The 16,317-nt window shown below is 51.6% G+C and overlaps 1 long non-coding RNA gene across 16 annotated transcripts in view; it reads right to left on the reverse strand.

The window, feature by feature from the left end:
• LOC125343276 overlaps window positions 1-16,317 on the reverse strand; it is a 65,681-nt gene that overhangs the window by 14,167 nt on the left and 35,197 nt on the right. For 12 of the 16 annotated variants that reach the window (XR_007209301.1, XR_007209314.1, XR_007209313.1 and 9 more), the window contains exons 10-13: window positions 14,892-15,024; window positions 10,840-10,972; window positions 6,792-6,924; window positions 2,743-2,875 (exon numbers count right to left, since the gene is read on the reverse strand). This is a non-coding gene — a long non-coding RNA (uncharacterized LOC125343276). The remainder of the gene's footprint in view (window positions 1-2,742; window positions 2,876-6,791; window positions 6,925-10,839; window positions 10,973-14,891; window positions 15,025-16,317) is intronic. The other 4 variants (XR_007209306.1, XR_007209305.1, XR_007209304.1 and 1 more) reach the window with 4 other exon arrangements.

Genomic DNA, 16,317 nt, shown 5'->3' on the forward strand with positions numbered 1-16,317 from the left:
GAGCCCTGGGGTGGTGGGATTCCTAGAGGAAGGGGAGCCTTTCCTCTTTCCTGCCTAACATGGCCATTTAGAGGAAGATCCAAGTCCCAGGGCAGAGGCCAAATCTGTGCTTTGGTTCTGTGTTCCAGTGCAGTGAAGGCCAGATCCCAGGCAGCTGAGCAGCCATTTTGTAGCTCTAGGGGAAAAGTGAGCATGTTTTGGTCACAAAGGGCTATGGCAGAGCTGCTGGGGAAGGGTGGGCTGCCACTCCTGATAGCGCACTGCCATCAAGCGGCTTCTAAAACGGAATCCAGCACCATTTCCACAAGGGCTCTTAGCACTGGCAGGAGCTCACCCAGGGGCCCAGGGGAATCTGAGTGGTCAATAAAAAAGGAGGTGGCCCTGCAGGATTCTGGGGACCTGGGAGGCCTTTGGGGAGCCCTTGGCAAAGCTGACCTGGGTCTCAGTGGCCTGAGGAAGCATCAAAGGCAGGAGACAATCCCAAGCAGCCAGCTAGGGCAGCTAATGGCACGGGATGCCTAGTGTCTGTGGGCAGGTGGTGCCCATATCTGGGAGGAATACTGGGCAGTGTCTCAGCCTCTCTGGCTCTGTAACCAGGTGGACAATCGGCCTCCACCTCTTTTATTCTCTGAGACATTGGGCAGATGGAAAGCAAGGGGGGGGATCCCTGAACCCAGGAGAGGCCAGGCTCAACACAGCCCCATCACTTCTAGAACCAAGGATTGGGGTGTTGTTCCTGATCATTGGTTTATCAACCACTCCTACGTGGAAATAACCACAAAAAACCTTCCTTAGAGCTGAGTCAGGTGGTAGAGCTCTAGCCTTGAGCAAATATACCTTAGGACACAAACACACACAGACACACACAGACACCACACAAGAGGTGTGGCTGAACTACTACTAGAGCACTAGCCTTGTAGAGAAGATAAAAAAAATAAATAAATAACAATGAGGGACAGCCCTCAGACCCTTACTTTAAGTACCAAGAACAGAACAAATATGAAAACAAAGTCCCACTAATGTCATGGATGACAAGCAGCAAGGCCCAGCTGGGAAGAACATGCAACAGTGGTTAGAGAAGCCTTGCCAGTCAAGGGTTCCTTCCTACAAGGGAAATGTGTACAGTAGGGACCTTCTGTGTTCCAGGATCCCTCTTGCTTAGGATCTGGAAGTTTCCCCCCGAAGAAAGGAGATAGAAGCTAACTGTCCATGGGATTGAGCAACCTGAAGTGCTGAGAGCTCTGCAGACACTGGCCACAATCCTCCCCAGACATGGCTTCCACCTGAGCACAGAACCTGGGCTTCCTGTGTGCAATTAGCCACCATAGGTGGCCTTCTGTGCTTGTCTCCTGCCTCTGAGGTTTCCTCAGCCCTGTGGCACACAGGTTGGCAATCACAAGGGCTTCCCATGAGCCCTAGAACCCAGAATCCTCCAGGAGTCCTCTCCTCATTACCGAGTGTCCAGATACCCCTAGGAGCATTAGTCCCATCCAGTTCTAAGAGAGCTGGCGGAAGTGCTGGTGGGTTCCATTTCAGAATCCGCTTGATGGCAGTGTTGTACCAGGAATGCAAGGCTACCCTGCTCCATACTGTGTTCCCTCCGCCCTTTACAAAGCAAAAAAAAAAACCGCCAATTTCCAATGCTAGGATTACAAAATGGCGGCTTTTGCACTGTGGCTCTGAGCTACACAACACAAAACCCAAATCATCCTGGGGACAGTGAAGGGTATTCTTTTTCCCTGTATCTGGCCGGGGGGAACAATGAAAAACAAAAAACAAAAAACATAAACAACAACACAAAAAAGCAGGGGCTAGGAAAGTTGCAGACAGGGGAGAAGGGAAAGAAGAAAAAGGGAAAAACAAAACGATGTCCCAGGTAGTACCCAGGAGCAACAAGCAGGCAGCACAGATGTGCTGGTGGTGGTCAGGTGGCCAAGTGGGTCATGAGTGGGTCTGGAAATGATGGGATTGAATGCATCATGGGCCCTAGAGGGTCCAGGGCACGGGCTTCGTGGATTCTGAGTGTTTCCTTAGAAGAAATGTGGATGCAGGTCAACTGTGCATGTGGTGGCAGAGCCCCAAGTTGCGCAAGGCTCTGTACACACTGCCTAGAATCTCTGCCTAACATGGCTGCCACCTCACCAGAGCGTGTGCTTCCTGCGCTGCCTGACAAGCTGGCTGGCTGTGATTCTTTTCTGCCTGAGAGGTTTTCACAGACCAGGAAAACACCTGTGGCTTAGACCAAGGGCTCCCCCTGAGCCTCCCTGAACCCCAGAATTCTCCAACAGCACCCTTCTTTGTCTTGTCCGCCCCAGTGCCCACGCGCAACCCTCCATATTCTAAGACAGCTGGCGGAAGTGCTGCTGGGTTCCATTTCAGAAGCCGCTTGATGGCAGTGTTGTACTAGCAATGCTACCCTGCCCTTCCCCTGCGTCCGTCCCTCCGCCCTTTGCGGAACAAAAAACACCAGCTCTTTCTACTCCACTACCAAAATGGCTGCTCACTCACTCACAGGAGTGCTGGTCTGCACAGCCTGGGCTCACAGAACCCAAGCAGGGATTTTGGCTCTGCTCTGGAGAGTTCTCTTTCTCCTTGCTTCAGGCTCAAGAGAGGCTCCCTCTCTAGACATCCCACCCCAACCGGTGCACTAACCTACCCTTTTTCTCCCTCTGCCTTTGGGCAAACACCATAAAAGAAGGTGCACAGTGTGCATTGCTTTTGGTAACACTGCTGTCTGCCCACCTGGACCAATTCTGATTTGGGCCTTCTCTCAGGGCTCTTTGCATGGAGCATGGCCACTGGTCAGGGTCCGGGGTTGCAGCAGAGGCCATGGCTGTGTGTCCAAGGGTGTCCTGAAACATCTGTGCCTTCATGTCTGTTGAAAGAATCAAACAAGGCTCTTGTCAGCCACAATTTTATGTACACGATAGAGAGAGAGAGAGACAGAGAGACAGAGAGAGAGACAAAGACAGAGACAGAAATAGACAGAAAAATACAGAGACAGACAGTGAAGGACACATAACAAGGATTGGTTGTTGTGCCCCCCCCCACCCCCCAACATTGGGCTTGAACTCAGGGACTATGCACTGTCCCTGGCTTCCGTATGCTCAAGGCTACCACTCTACCCCTAGTTGCACAGATCTACTTCTGCCTTTTTTTTTTTATTATACATCCTGCTGGGGGCCGGTAGCCAGGGCTTCATGTACACAAGGAGGACTCTCTACCACTAGGCCATATTCCAGCCCTGACTGCAGTACATAGATACAGACAGTAAGGCATACAGAAACAGAAAGAGAAGGAGAGAGAAAGTGTGCCTATGCGTGTATGTACACACAGGCATGTGTTTTAAATAGGTAGAGAAAGACACACTACAATTCATGGAGCGTATGATAGAGGTGCAGAGTGGACAGACAAGATTTTGTTTCTAGGCCACCCAATCAGAATGCCCAAGGGTCAGGAACTGAGGCTAAGGAGGGGCAGTTTTGGCTGAGAGGGTACTGTGCTTCCAGTTTGAACTCTAGGTTGTCTTCAGAACTGAGGCCCTTACAACAGGCACGCTTGCATAGCATGAACTTTGCGATGTTCCCATCTGTCATGTGGCTCAGCACCCAAAGGTAGCCTCCACTGTGCATGTCCACCGGACCTGAGGTCACACAGAAGAATATTCTGTGCACCAGAGCACCAAAGGGCTACAGCCTTGCCTGTCCACAGCTGTCACCAGTGAACAACACTGAAGCTGTCTGTCACCAGCATCCAGGACTGTGTCAGATTCTCACTCTGTCTTATTGAAGACTTTTATCTGAGACTTGGGACAGTCAAGGTTGAGCCAGCCTAGACCAGCAAGAGTCTGTGCTGAAGCAGTGTCGAGACACTGAAGCTTCAGGGCATCGTGAGCTGTCACTGCTGACCTGTGCTGCAGACCTGAGCCAGAGGCCGCCATGCTGCATGTGGAGTCCTCTGAGGAGGCCAATCAGAATTGGGGGAGAGCAGGGGACAGGCAGGGATTTCCCTCAAGTCTCCTTGAGTGCAGGAAAAGCAAACATAGGGCCAGAGCCCTGGGGTGGTGGGATTCCTAGAGGAAGGGGAGCCTTTCCTCTTTCCTGCCTAACATGGCCATTTAGAGGAAGATCCAAGTCCCAGGGCAGAGGCCAAATCTGTGCTTTGGTTCTGTGTTCCAGTGCAGTGAAGGCCAGATCCCAGGCAGCTGAGCAGCCATTTTGTAGCTCTAGGGGAAAAGTGAGCATGTTTTGGTCACAAAGGGCTATGGCAGAGCTGCTGGGGAAGGGTGGGCTGCCACTCCTGATAGCGCACTGCCATCAAGCGGCTTCTAAAACGGAATCCAGCACCATTTCCACAAGGGCTCTTAGCACTGGCAGGAGCTCACCCAGGGGCCCAGGGGAATCTGAGTGGTCAATAAAAAAGGAGGTGGCCCTGCAGGATTCTGGGGACCTGGGAGGCCTTTGGGGAGCCCTTGGCAAAGCTGACCTGGGTCTCAGTGGCCTGAGGAAGCATCAAAGGCAGGAGACAATCCCAAGCAGCCAGCTAGGGCAGCTAATGGCACGGGATGCCTAGTGTCTGTGGGCAGGTGGTGCCCATATCTGGGAGGAATACTGGGCAGTGTCTCAGCCTCTCTGGCTCTGTAACCAGGTGGACAATCGGCCTCCACCTCTTTTATTCTCTGAGACATTGGGCAGATGGAAAGCAAGGGGGGGGATCCCTGAACCCAGGAGAGGCCAGGCTCAACACAGCCCCATCACTTCTAGAACCAAGGATTGGGGTGTTGTTCCTGATCATTGGTTTATCAACCACTCCTACGTGGAAATAACCACAAAAAACCTTCCTTAGAGCTGAGTCAGGTGGTAGAGCTCTAGCCTTGAGCAAATATACCTTAGGACACAAACACACACAGACACACACAGACACCACACAAGAGGTGTGGCTGAACTACTACTAGAGCACTAGCCTTGTAGAGAAGATAAAAAAAATAAATAAATAACAATGAGGGACAGCCCTCAGACCCTTACTTTAAGTACCAAGAACAGAACAAATATGAAAACAAAGTCCACTAATGTCATGGATGACAAGCAGCAAGGCCCAGCTGGGAAGAACATGCAACAGTGGTTAGAGAAGCCTTGCCAGTCAAGGGTTCCTTCCTACAAGGGAAATGTGTACAGTAGGGACCTTCTGTGTTCCAGGATCCCTCTTGCTTAGGATCTGGAAGTTTCCCCCCGAAGAAAGGAGATAGAAGCTAACTGTCCATGGGATTGAGCAACCTGAAGTGCTGAGAGCTCTGCAGACACTGGCCACAATCCTCCCCAGACATGGCTTCCACCTGAGCACAGAACCTGGGCTTCCTGTGTGCAATTAGCCACCATAGGTGGCCTTCTGTGCTTGTCTCCTGCCTCTGAGGTTTCCTCAGCCCTGTGGCACACAGGTTGGCAATCACAAGGGCTTCCCATGAGCCCTAGAACCCAGAATCCTCCAGGAGTCCTCTCCTCATTACCGAGTGTCCAGATACCCCTAGGAGCATTAGTCCCTTCCAGTTCAAAGGGAGCTGGCGGAAGTGCTGGTGGGTTCCATTTCAGAATCCGCTTGATGGCAGTGTTGTACCAGGAATGCAAGGCTACCCTGCTCCATACTGTGTTCCCTCCGCCCTTTACAAAGCAAAAAAAAAAACCGCCAATTTCCAATGCTAGGATTACAAAATGGCGGCTTTTGCACTGTGGCTCTGAGCTACACAACACAAAACCCAAATCATCCTGGGGACAGTGAAGGGTATTCTTTTTCCCTGTATCTGGCCGGGGGGAACAATGAAAAACAAAAAACAAAAAACATAAACAACAACACAAAAAAGCAGGGGCTAGGAAAGTTGCAGACAGGGGAGAAGGGAAAGAAGAAAAAGGGAAAAACAAAACGATGTCCCAGGTAGTACCCAGGAGCAACAAGCAGGCAGCACAGATGTGCTGGTGGTGGTCAGGTGGCCAAGTGGGTCATGAGTGGGTCTGGAAATGATGGGATTGAATGCATCATGGGCCCTAGAGGGTCCAGGGCACGGGCTTCGTGGATTCTGAGTGTTTCCTTAGAAGAAATGTGGATGCAGGTCAACTGTGCATGTGGTGGCAGAGCCCCAAGTTGCGCAAGGCTCTGTACACACTGCCTAGAATCTCTGCCTAACATGGCTGCCACCTCACCAGAGCGTGTGCTTCCTGCGCTGCCTGACAAGCTGGCTGGCTGTGATTCTTTTCTGCCTGAGAGGTTTTCACAGACCAGGAAAACACCTGTGGCTTAGACCAAGGGCTCCCCCTGAGCCTCCCTGAACCCCAGAATTCTCCAACAGCACCCTTCTTTGTCTTGTCCGCCCCAGTGCCCACGCGCAACCCTCCATATTCTAAGACAGCTGGCGGAAGTGCTGCTGGGTTCCATTTCAGAAGCCGCTTGATGGCAGTGTTGTACTAGCAATGCTACCCTGCCCTTCCCCTGCGTCCGTCCCTCCGCCCTTTGCGGAACAAAAAACACCAGCTCTTTCTACTCCACTACCAAAATGGCTGCTCACTCACTCACAGGAGTGCTGGTCTGCACAGCCTGGGCTCACAGAACCCAAGCAGGGATTTTGGCTCTGCTCTGGAGAGTTCTCTTTCTCCTTGCTTCAGGCTCAAGAGAGGCTCCCTCTCTAGACATCCCACCCCAACCGGTGCACTAACCTACCCTTTTTCTCCCTCTGCCTTTGGGCAAACACCATAAAAGAAGGTGCACAGTGTGCATTGCTTTTGGTAACACTGCTGTCTGCCCACCTGGACCAATTCTGATTTGGGCCTTCTCTCAGGGCTCTTTGCATGGAGCATGGCCACTGGTCAGGGTCCGGGGTTGCAGCAGAGGCCATGGCTGTGTGTCCAAGGGTGTCCTGAAACATCTGTGCCTTCATGTCTGTTGAAAGAATCAAACAAGGCTCTTGTCAGCCACAATTTTATGTACACGATAGAGAGAGAGAGAGACAGAGAGACAGAGAGAGAGACAAAGACAGAGACAGAAATAGACAGAAAAATACAGAGACAGACAGTGAAGGACACATAACAAGGATTGGTTGTTGTGCCCCCCCCCACCCCCCAACATTGGGCTTGAACTCAGGGACTATGCACTGTCCCTGGCTTCCGTATGCTCAAGGCTACCACTCTACCCCTAGTTGCACAGATCTACTTCTGCCTTTTTTTTTTTATTATACATCCTGCTGGGGGCCGGTAGCCAGGGCTTCATGTACACAAGGAGGACTCTCTACCACTAGGCCATATTCCAGCCCTGACTGCAGTACATAGATACAGACAGTAAGGCATACAGAAACAGAAAGAGAAGGAGAGAGAAAGTGTGCCTATGCGTGTATGTACACACAGGCATGTGTTTTAAATAGGTAGAGAAAGACACACTACAATTCATGGAGCGTATGATAGAGGTGCAGAGTGGACAGACAAGATTTTGTTTCTAGGCCACCCAATCAGAATGCCCAAGGGTCAGGAACTGAGGCTAAGGAGGGGCAGTTTTGGCTGAGAGGGTACTGTGCTTCCAGTTTGAACTCTAGGTTGTCTTCAGAACTGAGGCCCTTACAACAGGCACGCTTGCATAGCATGAACTTTGCGATGTTCCCATCTGTCATGTGGCTCAGCACCCAAAGGTAGCCTCCACTGTGCATGTCCACCGGACCTGAGGTCACACAGAAGAATATTCTGTGCACCAGAGCACCAAAGGGCTACAGCCTTGCCTGTCCACAGCTGTCACCAGTGAACAACACTGAAGCTGTCTGTCACCAGCATCCAGGACTGTGTCAGATTCTCACTCTGTCTTATTGAAGACTTTTATCTGAGACTTGGGACAGTCAAGGTTGAGCCAGCCTAGACCAGCAAGAGTCTGTGCTGAAGCAGTGTCGAGACACTGAAGCTTCAGGGCATCGTGAGCTGTCACTGCTGACCTGTGCTGCAGACCTGAGCCAGAGGCCGCCATGCTGCATGTGGAGTCCTCTGAGGAGGCCAATCAGAATTGGGGGAGAGCAGGGGACAGGCAGGGATTTCCCTCAAGTCTCCTTGAGTGCAGGAAAAGCAAACATAGGGCCAGAGCCCTGGGGTGGTGGGATTCCTAGAGGAAGGGGAGCCTTTCCTCTTTCCTGCCTAACATGGCCATTTAGAGGAAGATCCAAGTCCCAGGGCAGAGGCCAAATCTGTGCTTTGGTTCTGTGTTCCAGTGCAGTGAAGGCCAGATCCCAGGCAGCTGAGCAGCCATTTTGTAGCTCTAGGGGAAAAGTGAGCATGTTTTGGTCACAAAGGGCTATGGCAGAGCTGCTGGGGAAGGGTGGGCTGCCACTCCTGATAGCGCACTGCCATCAAGCGGCTTCTAAAACGGAATCCAGCACCATTTCCACAAGGGCTCTTAGCACTGGCAGGAGCTCACCCAGGGGCCCAGGGGAATCTGAGTGGTCAATAAAAAAGGAGGTGGCCCTGCAGGATTCTGGGGACCTGGGAGGCCTTTGGGGAGCCCTTGGCAAAGCTGACCTGGGTCTCAGTGGCCTGAGGAAGCATCAAAGGCAGGAGACAATCCCAAGCAGCCAGCTAGGGCAGCTAATGGCACGGGATGCCTAGTGTCTGTGGGCAGGTGGTGCCCATATCTGGGAGGAATACTGGGCAGTGTCTCAGCCTCTCTGGCTCTGTAACCAGGTGGACAATCGGCCTCCACCTCTTTTATTCTCTGAGACATTGGGCAGATGGAAAGCAAGGGGGGGGATCCCTGAACCCAGGAGAGGCCAGGCTCAACACAGCCCCATCACTTCTAGAACCAAGGATTGGGGTGTTGTTCCTGATCATTGGTTTATCAACCACTCCTACGTGGAAATAACCACAAAAAACCTTCCTTAGAGCTGAGTCAGGTGGTAGAGCTCTAGCCTTGAGCAAATATACCTTAGGACACAAACACACACAGACACACACAGACACCACACAAGAGGTGTGGCTGAACTACTACTAGAGCACTAGCCTTGTAGAGAAGATAAAAAAAATAAATAAATAACAATGAGGGACAGCCCTCAGACCCTTACTTTAAGTACCAAGAACAGAACAAATATGAAAACAAAGTCCACTAATGTCATGGATGACAAGCAGCAAGGCCCAGCTGGGAAGAACATGCAACAGTGGTTAGAGAAGCCTTGCCAGTCAAGGGTTCCTTCCTACAAGGGAAATGTGTACAGTAGGGACCTTCTGTGTTCCAGGATCCCTCTTGCTTAGGATCTGGAAGTTTCCCCCCGAAGAAAGGAGATAGAAGCTAACTGTCCATGGGATTGAGCAACCTGAAGTGCTGAGAGCTCTGCAGACACTGGCCACAATCCTCCCCAGACATGGCTTCCACCTGAGCACAGAACCTGGGCTTCCTGTGTGCAATTAGCCACCATAGGTGGCCTTCTGTGCTTGTCTCCTGCCTCTGAGGTTTCCTCAGCCCTGTGGCACACAGGTTGGCAATCACAAGGGCTTCCCATGAGCCCTAGAACCCAGAATCCTCCAGGAGTCCTCTCCTCATTACCGAGTGTCCAGATACCCCTAGGAGCATTAGTCCCTTCCAGTTCAAAGGGAGCTGGCGGAAGTGCTGGTGGGTTCCATTTCAGAATCCGCTTGATGGCAGTGTTGTACCAGGAATGCAAGGCTACCCTGCTCCATACTGTGTTCCCTCCGCCCTTTACAAAGCAAAAAAAAAAACCGCCAATTTCCAATGCTAGGATTACAAAATGGCGGCTTTTGCACTGTGGCTCTGAGCTACACAACACAAAACCCAAATCATCCTGGGGACAGTGAAGGGTATTCTTTTTCCCTGTATCTGGCCGGGGGGAACAATGAAAAACAAAAAACAAAAAACATAAACAACAACACAAAAAAGCAGGGGCTAGGAAAGTTGCAGACAGGGGAGAAGGGAAAGAAGAAAAAGGGAAAAACAAAACGATGTCCCAGGTAGTACCCAGGAGCAACAAGCAGGCAGCACAGATGTGCTGGTGGTGGTCAGGTGGCCAAGTGGGTCATGAGTGGGTCTGGAAATGATGGGATTGAATGCATCATGGGCCCTAGAGGGTCCAGGGCACGGGCTTCGTGGATTCTGAGTGTTTCCTTAGAAGAAATGGGATGCAGGTCAACTGTGCATGTGGTGGCAGAGCCCCAAGTTGCGCAAGGCTCTGTACACACTGCCTAGAATCTCTGCCTAACATGGCTGCCACCTCACCAGAGCGTGTGCTTCCTGCGCTGCCTGACAAGCTGGCTGGCTGTGATTCTTTTCTGCCTGAGAGGTTTTCACAGACCAGGAAAACACCTGTGGCTTAGACCAAGGGCTCCCCCTGAGCCTCCCTGAACCCCAGAATTCTCCAACAGCACCCTTCTTTGTCTTGTCCGCCCCAGTGCCCACGCGCAACCCTCCATATTCTAAGACAGCTGGCGGAAGTGCTGCTGGGTTCCATTTCAGAAGCCGCTTGATGGCAGTGTTGTACTAGCAATGCTACCCTGCCCTTCCCCTGCGTCCGTCCCTCCGCCCTTTGCGGAACAAAAAACACCAGCTCTTTCTACTCCACTACCAAAATGGCTGCTCACTCACTCACAGGAGTGCTGGTCTGCACAGCCTGGGCTCACAGAACCCAAGCAGGGATTTTGGCTCTGCTCTGGAGAGTTCTCTTTCTCCTTGCTTCAGGCTCAAGAGAGGCTCCCTCTCTAGACATCCCACCCCAACCGGTGCACTAACCTACCCTTTTTCTCCCTCTGCCTTTGGGCAAACACCATAAAAGAAGGTGCACAGTGTGCATTGCTTTTGGTAACACTGCTGTCTGCCCACCTGGACCAATTCTGATTTGGGCCTTCTCTCAGGGCTCTTTGCATGGAGCATGGCCACTGGTCAGGGTCCGGGGTTGCAGCAGAGGCCATGGCTGTGTGTCCAAGGGTGTCCTGAAACATCTGTGCCTTCATGTCTGTTGAAAGAATCAAACAAGGCTCTTGTCAGCCACAATTTTATGTACACGATAGAGAGAGAGAGAGACAGAGAGACAGAGAGAGAGACAAAGACAGAGACAGAAATAGACAGAAAAATACAGAGACAGACAGTGAAGGACACATAACAAGGATTGGTTGTTGTGCCCCCCCCCCACCCCCCAACATTGGGCTTGAACTCAGGGACTATGCACTGTCCCTGGCTTCCGTATGCTCAAGGCTACCACTCTACCCCTAGTTGCACAGATCTACTTCTGCCTTTTTTTTTTTATTATACATCCTGCTGGGGGCCGGTAGCCAGGGCTTCATGTACACAAGGAGGACTCTCTACCACTAGGCCATATTCCAGCCCTGACTGCAGTACATAGATACAGACAGTAAGGCATACAGAAACAGAAAGAGAAGGAGAGAGAAAGTGTGCCTATGCGTGTATGTACACACAGGCATGTGTTTTAAATAGGTAGAGAAAGACACACTACAATTCATGGAGCGTATGATAGAGGTGCAGAGTGGACAGACAAGATTTTGTTTCTAGGCCACCCAATCAGAATGCCCAAGGGTCAGGAACTGAGGCTAAGGAGGGGCAGTTTTGGCTGAGAGGGTACTGTGCTTCCAGTTTGAACTCTAGGTTGTCTTCAGAACTGAGGCCCTTACAACAGGCACGCTTGCATAGCATGAACTTTGCGATGTTCCCATCTGTCATGTGGCTCAGCACCCAAAGGTAGCCTCCACTGTGCATGTCCACCGGACCTGAGGTCACACAGAAGAATATTCTGTGCACCAGAGCACCAAAGGGCTACAGCCTTGCCTGTCCACAGCTGTCACCAGTGAACAACACTGAAGCTGTCTGTCACCAGCATCCAGGACTGTGTCAGATTCTCACTCTGTCTTATTGAAGACTTTTATCTGAGACTTGGGACAGTCAAGGTTGAGCCAGCCTAGACCAGCAAGAGTCTGTGCTGAAGCAGTGTCGAGACACTGAAGCTTCAGGGCATCGTGAGCTGTCACTGCTGACCTGTGCTGCAGACCTGAGCCAGAGGCCGCCATGCTGCATGTGGAGTCCTCTGAGGAGGCCAATCAGAATTGGGGGAGAGCAGGGGACAGGCAGGGATTTCCCTCAAGTCTCCTTGAGTGCAGGAAAAGCAAACATAGGGCCAGAGCCCTGGGGTGGTGGGATTCCTAGAGGAAGGGGAGCCTTTCCTCTTTCCTGCCTAACATGGCCATTTAGAGGAAGATCCAAGTCCCAGGGCAGAGGCCAAATCTGTGCTTTGGTTCTGTGTTCCAGTGCAGTGAAGGCCAGATCCCAGGCAGCTGAGCAGCCATTTTGTAGCTCTAGGGGAAAAGTGAGCATGTTTTGGTCACAAAGGGCTATGGCAGAGCTGCTGGGGAAGGGTGGGCTGCCACTCCTGATAGCGCACTGCCATCAAGCGGCTTCTAAAACGGAATCCAGCACCATTTCCACAAGGGCTCTTAGCACTGGCAGGAGCTCACCCAGGGGCCCAGGGGAATCTGAGTGGTCAATAAAAAAGGAGGTGGCCCTGCAGGATTCTGGGGACCTGGGAGGCCTTTGGGGAGCCCTTGGCAAAGCTGACCTGGGTCTCAGTGGCCTGAGGAAGCATCAAAGGCAGGAGACAATCCCAAGCAGCCAGCTAGGGCAGCTAATGGCACGGGATGCCTAGTGTCTGTGGGCAGGTGGTGCCCATATCTGGGAGGAATACTGGGCAGTGTCTCAGCCTCTCTGGCTCTGTAACCAGGTGGACAATCGGCCTCCACCTCTTTTATTCTCTGAGACATTGGGCAGATGGAAAGCAAGGGGGGGGATCCCTGAACCCAGGAGAGGCCAGGCTCAACACAGCCCCATCACTTCTAGAACCAAGGATTGGGGTGTTGTTCCTGATCATTGGTTTATCAACCACTCCTACGTGGAAATAACCACAAAAAACCTTCCTTAGAGCTGAGTCAGGTGGTAGAGCTCTAGCCTTGAGCAAATATACCTTAGGACACAAACACACACAGACACACACAGACACCACACAAGAGGTGTGGCTGAACTACTACTAGAGCACTAGCCTTGTAGAGAAGATAAAAAAAATAAATAAATAACAATGAGGGACAGCCCTCAGACCCTTACTTTAAGTACCAAGAACAGAACAAATATGAAAACAAAGTCCACTAATGTCATGGATGACAAGCAGCAAGGCCCAGCTGGGAAGAACATGCAACAGTGGTTAGAGAAGCCTTGCCAGTCAAGGGTTCCTTCCTACAAGGGAAATGTGTACAGTAGGGACCTTCTGTGTTCCAGGATCCCTCTTGCTTAGGATCTGGAAGTTTCCCCCCGAAGAAAGGAGATAGAAGCTAACTGTCCATGGGATTGAGCAACCTGAAGTGCTGAGAGCTCTGCAGACACTGGCCACAATCCTCCCCAGACATGGCTTCCACCTGAGCACAGAACCTGGGCTTCCTGTGTGCAATTAGCCACCATAGGTGGCCTTCTGTGCTTGTCTCCTGCCTCTGAGGTTTCCTCAGCCCTGTGGCACACAGGTTGGCAATCACAAGGGCTTCCCATGAGCCCTAGAACCCAGAATCCTCCAGGAGTCCTCTCCTCATTACCGAGTGTCCAGATACCCCTAGGAGCATTAGTCCCATCCAGTTCTAAGAGGGAGCTGGCGGAAGTGCTGGTGGGTTCCATTTCAGAATCCGCTTGATGGCAGTGTTGTACCAGGAATGCAAGGCTACCCTGCTCCATACTGTGTTCCCTCCGCCCTTTACAAAGCAAAAAAAAAAACCGCCAATTTCCAATGCTAGGATTACAAAATGGCGGCTTTTGCACTGTGGCTCTGAGCTACACAACACAAAACCCAAATCATCCTGGGGACAGTGAAGGGTATTCTTTTTCCCTGTATCTGGCCGGGGGGAACAATGAAAAACAAAAAACAAAAAACATAAACAACAACACAAAAAAGCAGGGGCTAGGAAAGTTGCAGACAGGGGAGAAGGGAAAGAAGAAAAAGGGAAAAACAAAACGATGTCCCAGGTAGTACCCAGGAGCAACAAGCAGGCAGCACAGATGTGCTGGTGGTGGTCAGGTGGCCAAGTGGGTCATGAGTGGGTCTGGAAATGATGGGATTGAATGCATCATGGGCCCTAGAGGGTCCAGGGCACGGGCTTCGTGGATTCTGAGTGTTTCCTTAGAAGAAATGTGGATGCAGGTCAACTGTGCATGTGGTGGCAGAGCCCCAAGTTGCGCAAGGCTCTGTACACACTGCCTAGAATCTCTGCCTAACATGGCTGCCACCTCACCAGAGCGTGTGCTTCCTGCGCTGCCTGACAAGCTGGCTGGCTGTGATTCTTTTCTGCCTGAGAGGTTTTCACAGACCAGGAAAACACCTGTGGCTTAGACCAAGGGCTCCCCCTGAGCCTCCCTGAACCCCAGAATTCTCCAACAGCACCCTTCTTTGTCTTGTCCGCCCCAGTGCCCACGCGCAACCCTCCATATTCTAAGACAGCTGGCGGAAGTGCTGCTGGGTTCCATTTCAGAAGCCGCTTGATGGCAGTGTTGTACTAGCAATGCTACCCTGCCCTTCCCCTGCGTCCGTCCCTCCGCCCTTTGCGGAACAAAAAACACCAGCTCTTTCTACTCCACTACCAAAATGGCTGCTCACTCACTCACAGGAGTGCTGGTCTGCACAGCCTGGGCTCACAGAACCCAAGCAGGGATTTTGGCTCTGCTCTGGAGAGTTCTCTTTCTCCTTGCTTCAGGCTCAAGAGAGGCTCCCTCTCTAGACATCCCACCCCAACCGGTGCACTAACCTACCCTTTTTCTCCCTCTGCCTTTGGGCAAACACCATAAAAGAAGGTGCACAGTGTGCATTGCTTTTGGTAACACTGCTGTCTGCCCACCTGGACCAATTCTGATTTGGGCCTTCTCTCAGGGCTCTTTGCATGGAGCATGGCCACTGGTCAGGGTCCGGGGTTGCAGCAGAGGCCATGGCTGTGTGTCCAAGGGTGTCCTGAAACATCTGTGCCTTCATGTCTGTTGAAAGAATCAAACAAGGCTCTTGTCAGCCACAATTTTATGTACACGATAGAGAGAGAGAGAGACAGAGAGACAGAGAGAGAGACAAAGACAGAGACAGAAATAGACAGAAAAATACAGAGACAGACAGTGAAGGACACATAACAAGGATTGGTTGTTGTGCCCCCCCCCACCCCCCAACATTGGGCTTGAACTCAGGGACTATGCACTGTCCCTGGCTTCCGTATGCTCAAGGCTACCACTCTACCCCTAGTTGCACAGATCTACTTCTGCCTTTTTTTTTTTATTATACATCCTGCTGGGGGCCGGTAGCCAGGGCTTCATGTACACAAGGAGGACTCTCTACCACTAGGCCATATTCCAGCCCTGACTGCAGTACATAGATACAGACAGTAAGGCATACAGAAACAGAAAGAGAAGGAGAGAGAAAGTGTGCCTATGCGTGTATGTACACACAGGCATGTGTTTTAAATAGGTAGAGAAAGACACACTACAATTCATGGAGCGTATGATAGAGGTGCAGAGTGGACAGACAAGATTTTGTTTCTAGGCCACCCAATCAGAATGCCCAAGGGTCAGGAACTGAGGCTAAGGAGGGGCAGTTTTGGCTGAGAGGGTACTGTGCTTCCAGTTTGAACTCTAGGTTGTCTTCAGAACTGAGGCCCTTACAACAGGCACGCTTGCATAGCATGAACTTTGCGATGTTCCCATCTGTCATGTGGCTCAGCACCCAAAGGTAGCCTCCACTGTGCATGTCCACCGGACCTGAGGTCACACAGAAGAATATTCTGTGCACCAGAGCACCAAAGGGCTACAGCCTTGCCTGTCCACAGCTGTCACCAGTGAACAACACTGAAGCTGTCTGTCACCAGCATCCAGGACTGTGTCAGATTCTCACTCTGTCTTATTGAAGACTTTTATCTGAGACTTGGGACAGTCAAGGTTGAGCCAGCCTAGACCAGCAAGAGTCTGTGCTGAAGCAGTGTCGAGACACTGAAGCTTCAGGGCATCGTGAGCTGTCACTGCTGACCTGTGCTGCAGACCTGAGCCAGAGGCCGCCATGCTGCATGTGGAGTCCTCTGAGGAGGCCAATCAGAATTGGGGGAGAGCAGGGGACAGGCAGGGATTTCCCTCAAGTCTCCTTGAGTGCAGGAAAAGCAAACATAGGGCCAGAGCCCTGGGGTGGTGGGATTCCTAGAGGAAGGGGAGCCTTTCCTCTTTCCTGCCTAACATGGCCATTTAGAGGAAGATCCAAGTCCCAGGGCAGAGGCCAAATCTGTGCTTTGGTTC

The sequence above is a fragment of the Perognathus longimembris genome, chromosome 28 (genome assembly GCF_023159225.1).
Source record: "Perognathus longimembris pacificus isolate PPM17 chromosome 28, ASM2315922v1, whole genome shotgun sequence".
Lineage (NCBI taxonomy): Eukaryota > Metazoa > Chordata > Mammalia > Rodentia > Heteromyidae > Perognathus > Perognathus longimembris.